The sequence below is a fragment of the Sarcophilus harrisii genome, chromosome 3 (genome assembly GCF_902635505.1).
Source record: "Sarcophilus harrisii chromosome 3, mSarHar1.11, whole genome shotgun sequence".
In the NCBI taxonomy this organism is placed as follows: Eukaryota; Metazoa; Chordata; class Mammalia; order Dasyuromorphia; family Dasyuridae; genus Sarcophilus; species Sarcophilus harrisii.
Window position 1 is genome coordinate 505,297,879 of NC_045428.1, and position 14,878 is coordinate 505,312,756.

Below are 14,878 nucleotides of genomic sequence, written 5' to 3' on the forward strand. Positions count from 1 at the left end.
GATATTGAAATGGAATGGAGCTATTTTCCTTGACCAAGAAAAAACTTAAGAGATACATGATAGCTCTCTTCAAATATCAAGACCCTTAGTACAATGCATATACTCAGTGTGTAATAAATGTTTCAGTATGTGACAAATGATTGGCTCCAGATATAAGACCTAGGAACAATGGTGAGAAATTATATAGAAAGAGATTTTATCCATATATTAGGAAGAATTTTTCACCTAGAGCTGTCCAGTAATGGGATGGGGTGTCATGTGAAGTGATGAATGGCTGAGACCTTGAGGTATTTCTATTGAAGCTAGATGGCACTTATCAATACCACTGCCCCTTTAGAAAATAGCCCAATGACATGCTCATAGCAGCCCTTTGTTGGGAATGTTAGAGTAAGGATCTTATATTGCACAGCAAGATGCTAAAATAGATAATTGTTAAGGTCCCTTCCAAATCTTGGATTTTAAGTTTGGGAATCTGGCTGGGAAATTTAGAGATGGGAACAGGCCAAGAAATGCAGGCTTATATTTGGGAAAAGCATGCAGTCAATTCTGGGGAATGGAAAAAGGATTCTGTGATAATGTATCAATGGATTATAGAGGACTTTCTATCACCTGGTAGGAAGAAAGGGGGAGGAAATCAGGGGAGCAGCTGCCAAAGCAGGAATGCTAGAGATGGAGTGTTAAACTCTGGGAACAAATTAGGATATTTTGGTTGAAATATAGGATGAATTAGTAGAATGACATGAAATAAGTCTGGAGAAGTTGGATGTGGCTAGATTGGTGAAGGCTTTAAACACAAGATCAAGAAATTTAAATTTTATCTACTAATTTTTTGAGAAGGTAAGAGAATATCATCAGATTTAGGACCTGGGAAAAGGGGATCTTGAAGGCCATTGATTCCAACCCACTCATTTTATAAATGAGGAAATAAAGGAATGAGGTATAAAGGGATTAACTGCTATGTCCAGAGTCACACAGCTAGTAAGTATAAGCGACATCATTTGAATCTTGACTCCATGTTCAGCATCCCATCCATTGCCCTACCCAGACACACAGACTTTAAAATTATTTTGGCACCTGAGTAGAGGAGAGATTAAATACCAAGAAGCACTGAGATCCTGAAACATCAAAGATTACATGAAGCTACCTAGAGTAGATGATTCAGATTCATCTTCAAAACTGTAGTGTTCTTGAGGGCAGAAGCCTTGGGTCAGTCATCATAACCATCATCATCAAAATAGCTAGCCTACTATGTGCCAGCCACTTGCTAAGCATTTTATAAATATTGTCTCATTTGATTCTCACAACTCAGAAAGATAAATGGTGCTATTATTATCCTCATTTTATAAACAAAGTAACTTAGATAAACAGAAGTTAAATTTCCACAGTTCCCATAGGTAATAAGTGTCTGAAACTAGATTTGAATTCAGGTTTGCCTTACTCCAGCCCCAATACTTTATCTATCATATCACATTCTCTATGTTTTTTTTCTCCTGGAACAAAAGGAATATCATTTATTAAAGAAAAAAGATATATCTTTTACCCATTGTAAATACCATAAGTCCCTGCACAGATAAGGTAGGTATACAAGGAGGGTTTTTTGAATGAATGCTAAACAAGGGTTAAAGTCTTAAAAGAGTATTTATATTATCTACCCCATCAGTTAGGCTTACAATTCCATTAATCAGAACACATTCCCCCAAAGCATCAGTTAATAGAGGTTCTCTCATCTGCAGGCAGTATTTCTGTTGCAAAAAGGACATTATATTATTTTCAAAGAATAGCATCACACAGCAGCTTGGGGAAAAAACCATGTAGCATAGTGGCTTGTCATCTTGAGTGACAGAAGATGAAAGAAAGGCAGGGGGATGGTAGGAGGGAAGAAAGCTACAGATTCTTCTAAGTAGATATGCACTGTTTAGCTCTTCCCACCAGTGTTACTTAGTTCTAAATGAATATAATGGAAAAAAACCCTTAATTTGGAGTCTGAAGCCCTGGTTTTGAGTCCTGTTTCACTCCTTACCCACTTACTAGCTGTGTGACCATTTAATGTTTGCCTTGGTTTCCTTATCTGTAAAATGAGTCTGAGAAGGAAATGGCAAATCACCCTGCTGTCTTTACCAGGAGAATCCCAAATAGGGTCACAGAGAGTTGGACATGTCTGAATCACAACAATCATACCTAACTACCTTCAGCACCACCTTCATGTGGACAGTTGCCGTGGCTTCCTTACTAGTCTCTATGCTTCTAATTACTTCCCTCTTCACACAGGTGTGGTCCCCATATCTTTGCCAAGAGAACTCCAAAAGGGATCATAGAGAGTTGGACATTTCTGAATCACAACAATCACTCTTAACTACCTTCAGCACCACGCTCATGTGGACAGTTGCCATACCTTCCTTACTAGTCTCCATGCCTCTAATTACTCCCCTCTCCCCACAGGTGTAGTCCTTAAATACAAGTCTGATCAAGTTGCCCTCTGCTCAAGATGTTTCAGTTGCTTCTCATTGCCTCTGTTAAAATATATACTCTTTTATTTGTCATTTAAAACCCTTCCCAATCTGTCTCTAGACTCTAGTTCCAGGATGATTACAAGATTGCTCCCACCTCTTCCTGCAGTCAAGCTGGTCTACTTTCTATCACTCACACATAATTTCCCATCTCCTACCTTCATACCATTGCATAAGCTGTCTTCCAGGCCTGGAATGCTCTTCCTCTTCATCTCTGCCTCTCAGTCAGCTTCCTTCAAATCTCAGCTAAAGTTCCACCTATTACATGGGTCCTATACTAATCAAAGTCCATTTATAGTGATTATTAGCTGTGTGAAGTTGGACAAATTGCTTAACTTCCTTGATGTTTTCTCATAGGCAAAAAAGAGGGGATTATACTGAATTGATTCAGGCTTGAGATACATGAATCTATTTCTCCTCCACTCTCCACATTACCTTACATTTACTTTTTACATATTTTGCCTCTGTTTAAATGTGTACATGTGATTTTCTTAGATATAATGTAAGTTCCTGGTGGAGAGAGACAGTTTTAACGTTTCTTTTCATAGAACAGTATTTGGAACATAGGAAGTTAATGAATGAATGAATAAATAAATAAATAAAATATTAACTACTCATTATGTTCAAAATAGTCTTAAGTGCTAGGATACAAATAGAAAAGAAAGACAATCCCTGTTTCTAAAGAATATGCTAAGGGGAGAGACCATTCAACTTCAGGTCAACTGTCCCTAGATGCCTCTGCTATCATGTCATTTTCCTTACGATTATCAGGGTTGTGAATTGCCCCATCAGTCTGAGGGGAGGGATCCTTAAACTTTTTATATGGGCAAACACTTTTCACCTGATAAATTTTTATACAACCCAAGGTGTATATGTATGTAAAATAGGTATATAAATCAAACATTTACTGCTAAAAATTATAATTTCCTGACCCTCACATTCGTAACGTGTTGAAAGTTTAAGAAGCTTTGGTCTAGGTTGTGGTGGTCATTTGACATGCCTAGCCCATGATGCTTCTTGAATTCTTCATCAAGAGAGATCTCCTTGTTGTTTCAGTTTAGGCTGGCTAGTCTGCTCTGTGTATATAGGTTGGTGGGCCATTGGTGGATATGTCAGGTCTTTTTTTCCCATAGGAATTGCTTCCCTGGATGATAGCTATGAGGACTGGGCTAAAAACAGGAATGATAATTCTGAGCTTGGGGTGGGGCAATACCGCCATTCCTAGGGCTTTTGTGCCTACTTGCCTTTTAGTGACAGTTGGTTGCAATTGCTGATAGTGATGAAGACAGTCAGCCCCTACTCCATGATTATTTCTTCCCTCAGTGATGGCTATGGGGGGTGGAAGGAGATTTGGTGATTAGTGGGACACTGCAATTTCTAAGGCTCTTAGGTTCAGCATCCTGGGGGTATTCCCATCAAGATGTCAAAGAAGATGCTGGTCAAGGTAGTAGCAGTGATTTGACTGTCAGGATATATGCTTTACTGAGGATGCTGAACTCAGCAAATGCTTGATGGTTGAGTGATTAGATCAGTTACTAAATCTCTGTGAGTTTCAGATGAAGAAACTTCTGTAAAATAAAAGAATGGGCTGGTGATCTTAACTGTTTCTTTCAGCTCCAAAACCCCTAATGCTATAGTAGGAAAGGGAGCTGACAATCTGGCAATAGTCTCCATGACATTTTAATCATCTGTAAGGTGCTAGTGTGCCATATGGATTAGCTCAAGGTTTAGTGGAGACCATCTTTGAAGGAAGTTTTTCAATTCAATTAAATATTCTATTCAATAATTACCTATTACATTCAAGGGGTAAGGGGTGGTATTGCAGATAGTGCTTTGGGCCTGGTATCAGGAAGACTCACTTTCCTGAATACAAATCCAGACTGAGATATTTATTAGCTATGTGACCCTAGGTAAGTCATTTAATCCTGTTTGCCTCAGTTTCCTCATCTGCAAAATGAGCTGGAAAAGGAAATAGCAAACCATTCTAGTATCTTGCCAAGAAAATCCCACATGGGATCAAAGTCTGAAATGACTGAACAGTAATAAACATATTAATACAGCAATTGGCTTAGCTCAAGGTTTATTGTAGATTATCATGGGGAGAAGATTTTTATATCTTTGTCCACACACGAAGTGCAAGTATTCAATTCAATTCATAAAGCCTATTAAATTCAAGGTATTGTGTTTGGTGCAGAGTATATGAATATAAAAAGTGACACAGTTGCTGCCCTCCATGATCTAACCCCAGGGATATAGCATACATACAGGAAAAAATGGATAATAAAATCATCCTCACTGACTATAAAGTCCACAGATACTAGAAAGGATTGGGTAAATTGAAAACTATAAATAATCTTAAGATATAAGCAGGTGTATATGTTTTATATTCAGTTGAGTAACACTTATAAGAGAATTATAATTGCTTTTTGATCTCCAAAAAGTTCTTCAATTAAAGCCCCTCTCCAATGCCTCTTTTTGGTGAGGAAAAGCTTGGGCACTCAAAGGCTATCCTAACATGGCAGAGGGTCTGGCAAATGCTTATGAACTGGAAACACTGAATTCAGGCCCAGTGACAGATTATGTCTTTGTCATTCCAAGACCATCTAAAGAGGCCTTTTGTGTGAGGGATGATAGGTGGCTCAGAGAAATTCATGGATCCTAACTATAGAGAAACTAAGATGTGCACTTGTGGGAAAATACAAAGAGAGTCAGAATAGAGGACAAGAAGGAGTCCCATATCTGGTCTCACAATCCATAAGTTCCAATCTCACCTCTGTTATTTATTTAACACTGTGATCTCAGTCAAGAGTCTTACTCTGACTCTTTCCTCCCCTGTAAAATGACAGGTTTATAAAAAAAGGTCTAGGACCCCTTCCTGCTAGGAAACCTGGAAATTCTTGTACCTTGTCTTGAGGTATTAAAAATGATAACTGGTATTTATATAATTATTTTAAAGTTTTCAAAACACTTTATACACATTTTCTCCTTTAAGCCTCAACAAATTGTTAGGTGGTAGAAACTATGGGTACTATTATCTTCAGCTCACAGATCAGGGTATCGAAGCTCAGAGAAGGAAAGCTACTTGCCCATATTCACAGAACTAGTTAAGTATCAGGGGTGAGATTCAAACCTGACTATACATCCCACACTCTCTCCAGTAGGTGTAACTGGCATTTCCCAAATTGCCACAGTTTGCCAAATGTATCTTTCTTGAAGGATGAAGATGACAGATAATAGCTTGGATGCTCAGCACTGAGACTTAGGTTGGTACCCAAATGATTATGCAAAGCTGTAGGCAATGAGCCAGCTGGACGGACAACGGGCTCATTCATCACAAGCTGTAACGAGGCCATTATTCGGCTACAGTATCAGTACCATCCTCCAACCCTGACAAAATGCTGGTTGATTCTGAAGGGTCCTGCACAAGCTTAGCATCTTTTTTAAAAAAAGCTATTATTAAATGAGATGGATAACAGGAAGGGCAAAGGGCTCTAGTACACTCAGCTGGGAGAGAACTAAATTATTTATAGATATTCCTCTCATTAAAGACACCACTATTGGGAGTTGCTCATATTAAGATGGAGATCTTTAGCCCACCAGACAGAGGATAAGCCCCCTGTGTGTATGTATCAATACTTAGCTTCACCTCTGAGCAACTCTTAAACTTTGACAGCAGAAAATCAGAAATCTTCCCCATCAACTAAGCTAGTGTGGTAGAGTCCTGGCCGAAGAGGGAGAAAATCTGGTTTTAAATTCCGTCTCTGACACTTCTTGGCTATATGATCATGAGACAAGTTCTTGCCTTTCCAAGTTATAGTTTCTTCATCTCTAAAATGGGTCTGATAATACACACAGTGCCTGTTTTGTGTAATGATATTATTATATATCTGTATGTGTGTGTGTGTGTGTGTGTGTGTGTAATATAATTTATAAGCTCTAAAGAGTTAAAGGAAAACTTTAAGAAGGTATACATAAATTATTGTTATGCCACTTGATGATCTGAAGACTTTTTTTTTTTTTTGAGACAGCAGAGACATCCATTTTAAGAACGGCAAGTATATGACCCAATGATCCTCTAGAATAAGTTTATTTTAGAGATAGTTAAGTGTTGAAGTAAAATAAAGAGCTTATCTTGGACTCAAGAAGACTAAATTTGAATATTTTCTCCCAAGAAAGGAAATTATCTCTTTTGTCACTAGGTTAATAAATCCAGGTTTAGTAGAAGGAAGGGGCTAAGGAAAGGGAACTCAATCTTTTCCTCAGTTTCTATTCCTAAAGAGTTTGTATTATTAGAGGAATTTTGAGGTGTCGACCAACATGGAGATTCTAGGAATCTTGGATTTCATAACATGGACAGGATAAATCCTGAAAAGGATTTGTTTGTCCTCAGATTATGTAGACCCTTGAATCTATAAAATGTTCATGTACCAATCTGTAAAATGTTCATGTACCAACACCCTACCACTGACAATACCTCTCCCATTTACCAGTGATTTATTCACTGAGGATTTCATTGTATCACAAAGACACTAAAAGCATTTGGCAAGCAAAATTCTTGAGTCTGAGAAAATAAAAATTAGGAAACAGTCTCTAGCTCTTTATTTTTCAAGCTTTTAACTTTCCCTTTGTAGTAACTTGGTGATTCCAAGGGAAGACCTGCATATTATCATCATCATCAGAATAGATTCCATTTTCCTATCTCTTTAAGAATTTCAGAGTTCCAACCTGACAAAAACCCTGTGGAGAGGGAGATGCAAATATGATTATTCCCATTTCAAAGATACAAAAACAAAACTGAGGTTCAAGAATTTGTTTCAGAGTTACATAACTAGAATGCATGATCGTTTCTTTTCCCTTCCCTTTCTATTTTTCTTTATTTAATGTCACTGGCAGCCTAAGATTCTGATTCTTCTCAGTCATTACAGAAAAAAAAAAGTGAGGTTTGGTGCACCCATTTCTATTCTGGAATTACTTGAAGAAATTCAGCATAAATCTAGAAATGAAATGAAGAACATCCAAAAGGCCTGTTTGTTCCCAGGTAAAAACATATATGCATGTGTGTGCTCACACACATACACATACACAGATAGAAGAAAAGGGAGAAAAATTGAGCTTTCTGTTCACCAACCTTTCTTATGAAACAAAAGAATTTGCTGCCTGTGGGTTGAACTCACAAGGGGTCAATTATTATACCATGATGAAAATCACGTGTTGTTTCATTGTCTTGCATAAGATTAAACTCTAAATGATGAAACAAGTAATTGGTCAATGAGGTCTTAAAGGAAGACAATTACAAATTAATTTCTTCACTGTCATCCAAGACTTTACACTGCTGCATTCTTACTTGAGTCAGGTAGGCAGTTCTCCCATAAGTAAACGTTGATGTGGAATCTGGAGCAAGAATGAACCTAGTTTGAATCTTACTCCAGATAGTTATTAACTATATAAACCTGGGCGAGCTGCTTAATTTATTTCTCCCTCAGTTTCTGCATCTATAAAATGGTTATTGTAGTAATACCTAATCTCCCAGGGTTGCTGTGAGGATCAAGTAAGATAGCATAGGGAAAGGTTTTTGTTAACCTTAAAGGGCTGTTTAAATGCTAGCTATTATTATGATGGGGCAGTTGGATGGCGCAGTGTATAGAGTACTAGGACTGGAGTCAGAAATACCTGGATTCAAATCTAGCCTCGCACACTTAGCCATGTGGCTCTGATATTCAGCTGTGTGGGCAAGTCATTTCACCCTGTTTTTCTCAGTTTTCTCGTCTATAAAATGAACTGGAGAAGGAAATGACAAACCATTCAAATATTTTTGCAAAGAAAACCCCAAATGAGGTCATGAAGAGTTAGACATGACTAAAATAACCGAACAACATTATTATAATGAAATCTAGTTTAAGGTTCTTCTAGCTTACTGTAAGGAAACTGATTTAAAAAATGATCACTGAATTTCCTGAATAATTTTTCATATTATAAAGGGAAATGAATTGTGTTCTTTGAGTTAGCCATCAGAATAAAGAACGCTTCTACAGTGGTAAAGTCAATCTTTCACATGTACTGCATTTCAAATTAATTTTATTGGCACAAAATTGAGGCCATCTATATTTCTTAATTTCCTCATCACTAATTGACATACTCTTCTTCCATCCTTTCTCCTCCTTTCCTCTCCTCTTTGTTCTCTTCTCCTCTCCTCTCCTTTCCTCTCCTTTCTTTTCCTTCCTCCATTTATTACCGGATGCAAAACCTTTACTTAATCCTCCCCTTCATCCCTATCATCTGCCCCATCGTGCTGCGAAGGTGATCTTGGATTTCGGGGACTGTGTCAGTTGGTTTGAAGCATTCTACCAAAGTGGGAATCACAGATCAAGCCACTGTATGCATCTCTTTTAAGGATTGTATTGTTTCAGCACAAAAGGGCTCATTAGGAAAGAGCTGGCCACTAGGAGATGAAATTTTTATGCCACAGCAACTGTACAGTCTTCAGTAGTGTAAGTTGAATAGATCAAGAAAACATAGAGCTTTCAAAAGTGCTACGCAGTTACATGGGATAGAAAGGAATAATAATCCCCTTTAGGGTCCTGGCAACAGGAACTAGGTGAGTGCGAACTGTCAATATTCAAGCTTCCCCACACTCTTTCTGTCTTGATTTTCCAATATGTGAAATGGGGATAATAGAAACCTAGAATCCTTAGAGTTTGAAAGTACCTCAAGAGATCATCTATTCTACCCCCTATACCTGCCTTAACTACTATTGAAGAATTCCACAGAGCAGAAAATCAAAACTGGGAGAGAAAGAGGAAACTGAGGTTGACAGGTACATTTTCCTATCCAAGATCACATGGCTAATAATCCAAGGTTTGAGATGTCCCTGATTCCAAGTCTAGGATTCCATCCACCTGCTATCTAGCTACCTAACATAAGCATTAGCTGATACTTGTTTACATGTATATTCTTGTAATGTGGGCTGATAACTTTGTTGCTTAATTCACTCATAAGAACAATCTTGTCTTCCCTCCCCAAAAGATAATAGCCCTGGGAACCTAACCTCCCCAGAAACCCCAAATAGCATTCCACTTGTAAGAATTAGTTTTCACCAGAGGTATGCCTTCTTCAGTGTCAAACATTTTGAAGAGTTGATCCTAAATGTTGAGAACTTAAGAAACACACACGCACAATCGGTCTCCATCCGGACCCTTGGAGCTCTCACTGACCCTTACAGAAAGCAACCAGCCAAGTATTAGTTTCCTTGGAATTCCATCCAAACAAAGATCCTTCCTCATGTTACCTGCTGGGGTAATACAAGAAACAGGATCAGCTGGTTTGGGGACCACCTGAAACTAGAGTTTGTGACTCTTGAAAGGGTTCGAGGCCAAGGCAAGAGATCAGATCAAGGCCGGGAGAACTATTGAAAGGAATAAAGAAAGGGACAGAGGGAGGCTGGCAGAGAAAAGCTTTTCAAGATGAGAATGAATAGTGGCAGCTTTCATCAACTAACAATGAGAAGGGCAAGGAAGAAGTCCTGGAATACAAGCCAGGATGAAAGGGTGGCTGGCCTCCCATTGCACTTGCCTAGTTCCATGATGTTTATTAAAAGCTCTTTTGGATCCAGTTGGAGAATTAGACCCTTAAATACCATTTCCCCTTCTTATATATGAAGGACCTCACAGGAACGAATATATGTATGTTTATGCATGGATACATAAACATTGAGCTGAGTGCAGGCCATACTTCCCTCTCAGGTCTACATGGTATATATGTATTCTTAGCACACAATGGACAAAAAAGAAGTTAATGAAAATAAAGAGACCAGTGATAATAAAAAAAAAAAAGAAATAAAAGAAATTAATTTGACTTGAAAGTGTAAAAAAGAAATTTTAAAAAATAAAAAGAATTATAAGAAACAAATAAAATGCATTGTATTTAAAGTCAAAGATTTGGCTTTATTTAATTTAATTTAATTTCTGATTCTGATGGGTCACCTTGAGGACTTTATCTCTAAAAGTGAGAAGATTTGATCAGATGATTTAAAATGTATATTGTTTAAAGTGAACTTATTTTAAATATGGTAATTTTTTATAGTCACTTTTTAACCACACTTTTTTTTTTTCCTTTTTGAAGCAATTGGGATTAAGTAACTTGCTCAGGGTTACACAGCTAGGAAGTGTTAATTGTATGAGGCTAGATTTGAACTCAGGCCCTCCTGGTTCCAGGACTAGTGTTCTATCTAGCTACCTCTGTATATCATTTTTTCAGTGAATTCATATGTAATTTATCTCCCCATCAAGAAACCTCATTTTTATATATTCAGTCTATGAACCATCTATATCTTAGTTAACCCAGTATATATCACTATATAATAGTATACTACATTATACACTCCAATCTCTCTCTCTCTCTCTCTCTATATATATACATATATATATGTATATATATACACACATATGTATATATACACACTCACACATATGTATATACACAAACACAAATATCATATGCTATGCACATAGAATATGTAACACAATATAAAGGTTACATATATAATTATTAAAATATATCAACTGTTATATAACATATATGTCATTAATGCATATGTTTATATAAGATTATTAATACAATGAAATCTAATATATATTATGTAATTGTTAATATCTTAAGAATACATCATGTCATTATTAATATATTACCCAATGCATAATTTATTACATAATTGTTAATATGTAAAGAATACATTACATAATTATTAATGTATAATATCTAATAAATACCCATATGTAATCTAATTATCAATCTATAAACATATTATATAATTATTAATACATAATATTATCTAATATGCGATGATTATATTTTATAGATGTACATATGTATATATTACACACACACAGAGAGATAACAATTAATGAGTACTTGGGGTCTTCTGAGTAACAGAACAAGAAGTACAGGATATAATAGAGTGCTTGACTTGGAGTCAGGGAAGCCAACTTAATAATCCTACTTTACAGTCTTACTAGCTGTGTGATTCTGGGGAATGGAATACACTTCATTCCTTATTTTTCCTTTCTCTTCTGTAAAGTAAGGGGACTGGATCATATGACTTCTAATATTCTTTCCATCTTTAAACTTATGAGTAGCTACTAATAAGCATTGGGTTTTGAGCCAGATAGCTTGAGTTTATATTTACACATATATGTATATATTTGTGTGTGCATCATCACTGAAGCTCAGAATTGATGGAGACTTTAGATCATCTTGTTCAATCCATAGCTGCATAGGAATTCACTCTATGGCATTTTTAGCAGGGAAGTAATTCACTACTTACCTGAGATAATGCTTTGTAAATTTTTATTATATCTACATAAAATATGTTTTTTATTAATTCTTGTTGCTTCTAGTTCTGATCTCTGGGGCCAAGGAGGAAAAATTTTAATTCTTTTCTATATGGTTGTCTTTCAAATGATATGAAACAATGACTTCATACTAATCCCATGATGTAATAAGAGCCATACTGGATGATCAATTGGGAGATTGGGGTTCTTTTCCCTGTGCTGCTAGTGACTCACTATGTGACTCTGGGAAAATTACTTCCCCTCTGAACCTTAGTTTTTTAATCTAAAAAAATAGAGAGTAGTACTTACATGGTACAATTGTGAGGAAAGTGCTTTCTAAAGTTTAAAACTCTTTAAGAGGTGAAAAAAAGTGCAAGCAGTATACCTTATAAGCCTAAAAGCAGCACCTAGAAAAATTCTCAAATACAAGATATTGGATCACTTAGTCTGAGAGATAAATGGACTTACTATTTGTTGAATGGATCACTTCTCCAATCCAATGTTCAGTTTTGCCATCTAAGAAAAGAAAGGTAGCCATACTTAGTGTTTGGGATTCTCAAAATGAAGTACAACAAGGAAATAACAAAAAAACAGTGGATAAAAAAAGTATTATACTTAGTGATAGGGTAGACACAAAGTTGATATTGGGTATTGTAACTGGCCTCAAGGAGCATATTGTCTATATTACAATATAATATTCAAGGACATAAAAAAGAAACAATATAATTAGTGAATTTTGGTCTTTATCCCTTCAAATCATATAATTTCACTTCATTTGAACAGAAATCTTCCCTTCAATTGTCTCTGACAAATGATCATTCAGCTTCAATGAGAGGATTTATTGATCATTCATCTTTTGAAGAGCTCTAATTATTAGAAAGTTTTTCCTCTCCTTATTTCCAGTCTAAATCTGATTCTTGGCAACTGTCATGAAATGGTTCTGGGCCTACTCTCTAAGGTTAAGCAGAACAAACCTAATCCCTTTTCCACAAAATAAGCCTTCTGATTTTTGAATATAATAACATGCCCATTCAAAATTTTGTTTTCTAAAGACCCCCAATTATTTTAATCATCATATAGTATAGTCTTCATTTCCCCCCCCCACCTCCTTTACCATGTGATTAACTTCTGCTATATATGCTCTAGTTGATCAGCATCCTTCCTAAAATATGGCGCCCAGAATTAAGCATTTAACACAATATAACAGATGTACTTTGATAAGGGAAAACAGTGGAACCCCTTATCTGGATAGCATGTCTTTCATAATGGAGCCTATGTGCATAGCAGTATTCATGGCTTCTTTGTTCAACTCTTAGCTGACAATATGATTTGTCTAAAGTAGAACTATCAACCACCCCATACCAGCCTGAATGCCAGATTAAAATTTAATTGTGAAATGTTTTAACAAAATAAATAAAAATACAATACAATACAATTAATTTTAATTCATGGTTTTCTAAGTTAATATATATTCCTAGGGATCGATTTCTATTTAAGTTTTGACATTACTAGAAAGCATAAATATGTCCAAATACTCAGGTCCAGGAATTCCCTATTAATCTATAGAATGATACGGTAAGGTTTTCTGAGAGGTCAGTCTCTTTACAACCTGCCTCATTTCTATTTTTTTCATTCTTCTTATAATTCATTGTCCTCCATGCAATTTACCATCTTGCCCTATTGGACCATTTGCTGTACTTCATATGGCATATTCTATCATCCAATTCTGCACCTTTCCCTAGCTGCACAATCATACCTGAATGTTTTTTTTTTCTCATTTCTGCCTCTTGGTTTCCCTGGCTTCCCTCAGGACTCAGCTCCACTGCCCACCTTCTTCAGAAAGATTTTCCTCCAAGTCCTTAGTATGTTTCCCCCTCAGTATTTTTAAGATACTCTCTATATATCTTATATGTGCTCAGTCCTTTTAATGTTGATTTTCTTCATTAAAATGTAAGGTCTTTGAGGTCAGGAGGTGTTTTTGACTTTTAGAAAGTAAGTTCTTTGAAGTCAGGAACTGTTTTTGACTTTTTAATATTCCAAAAACTTAGCACAGTGCTTAGCATGTAATAAGCACTTAGTAAATACTTATTGACACACTGGTTGACTCATACCAAATTACCAGTACTAAAATTCACAGTTGCTCTTTTAAAAAGATATAGCTTCTTATTTAGCCATGCAATTTCTACCTATAAATATTAAAGCACTTTTATCAATTCAACCAATGTGTATGGGGTGGAGGAGAGGAGAAAGGCAGTGGGGAGAAAACTCATATCAGGCACTAAAAGATACTTTCCTATAATTTTGTTCTAATTGTAGCAAGCTTCCATTTTCTGTCATTTGGTTTCCAATTAATTGCTATGATTTTTTTATAGTGATATTACAAACTAGCTGAAAATCCTACAGAAATAACTCATGTTTTCTATCTGTTTAAAGGCTCCTGTGTATAGCCTAAACCTGATGCCATTTATCACTCTAAAATGGTAAGGCCCCACTGATTTCCTCCTTTTCTCCTCCCTCCCTCTGACAATGCAGGGTGGCTCTGAATGAAGTAAATGAATTGGTTTAGTTGGTTGGCAAGGTATTTTAGCTGTTATCAACCATCTGTTTTAACAGGTTTGCTCAGGGACTTAGATTTTTGTTAAAATCACAGGGTGTATAGTATTTTTATAAGTTCATTCATTCATTCATTCACTCACAGGATCACAGGATTTTGAGATGGTAGACACCTCAGATTTACTTTAACCCTTTCATTTTATGGTTCTAACTTACATAATTATCATGGTGTGTGTGTTTTTTGTTGTTTTTGTTGTTGTTTTTGTTTTTTGTATTAGAGTATTTGAGTATGTTTCACATTCTCTTCCTCTTCTCCCTTTCCAAGTTGTGAGCTCAAGGAGATCAAATACTATGTCTTTATTTACCCACCTGACATCTATCTTGGCACACTATTCATAGTAGGCACTTAATATATATTTATTGAATTGTATTTAAAAAAAACCTCTTTAGGAGAAATCTCAAGTCAGGTTCTGAAGGTAAAGAAAGGGGTTA

General features: G+C 36.1%; 1 protein-coding gene across 2 annotated transcripts in view; it reads right to left on the bottom strand.

The window, feature by feature from the left end:
- TENM4 (teneurin transmembrane protein 4) overlaps positions 1–14,878 on the bottom strand; it is a 1,164,499-nt gene that overhangs the window by 957,449 nt on the left and 192,172 nt on the right. For both annotated transcript variants that reach the window (XM_031963708.1, XM_031963710.1), the window contains exon 2: positions 12,302–12,349. The gene's annotated coding sequence lies outside the window, so the exon portion shown is untranslated. The remainder of the gene's footprint in view (positions 1–12,301; positions 12,350–14,878) is intronic.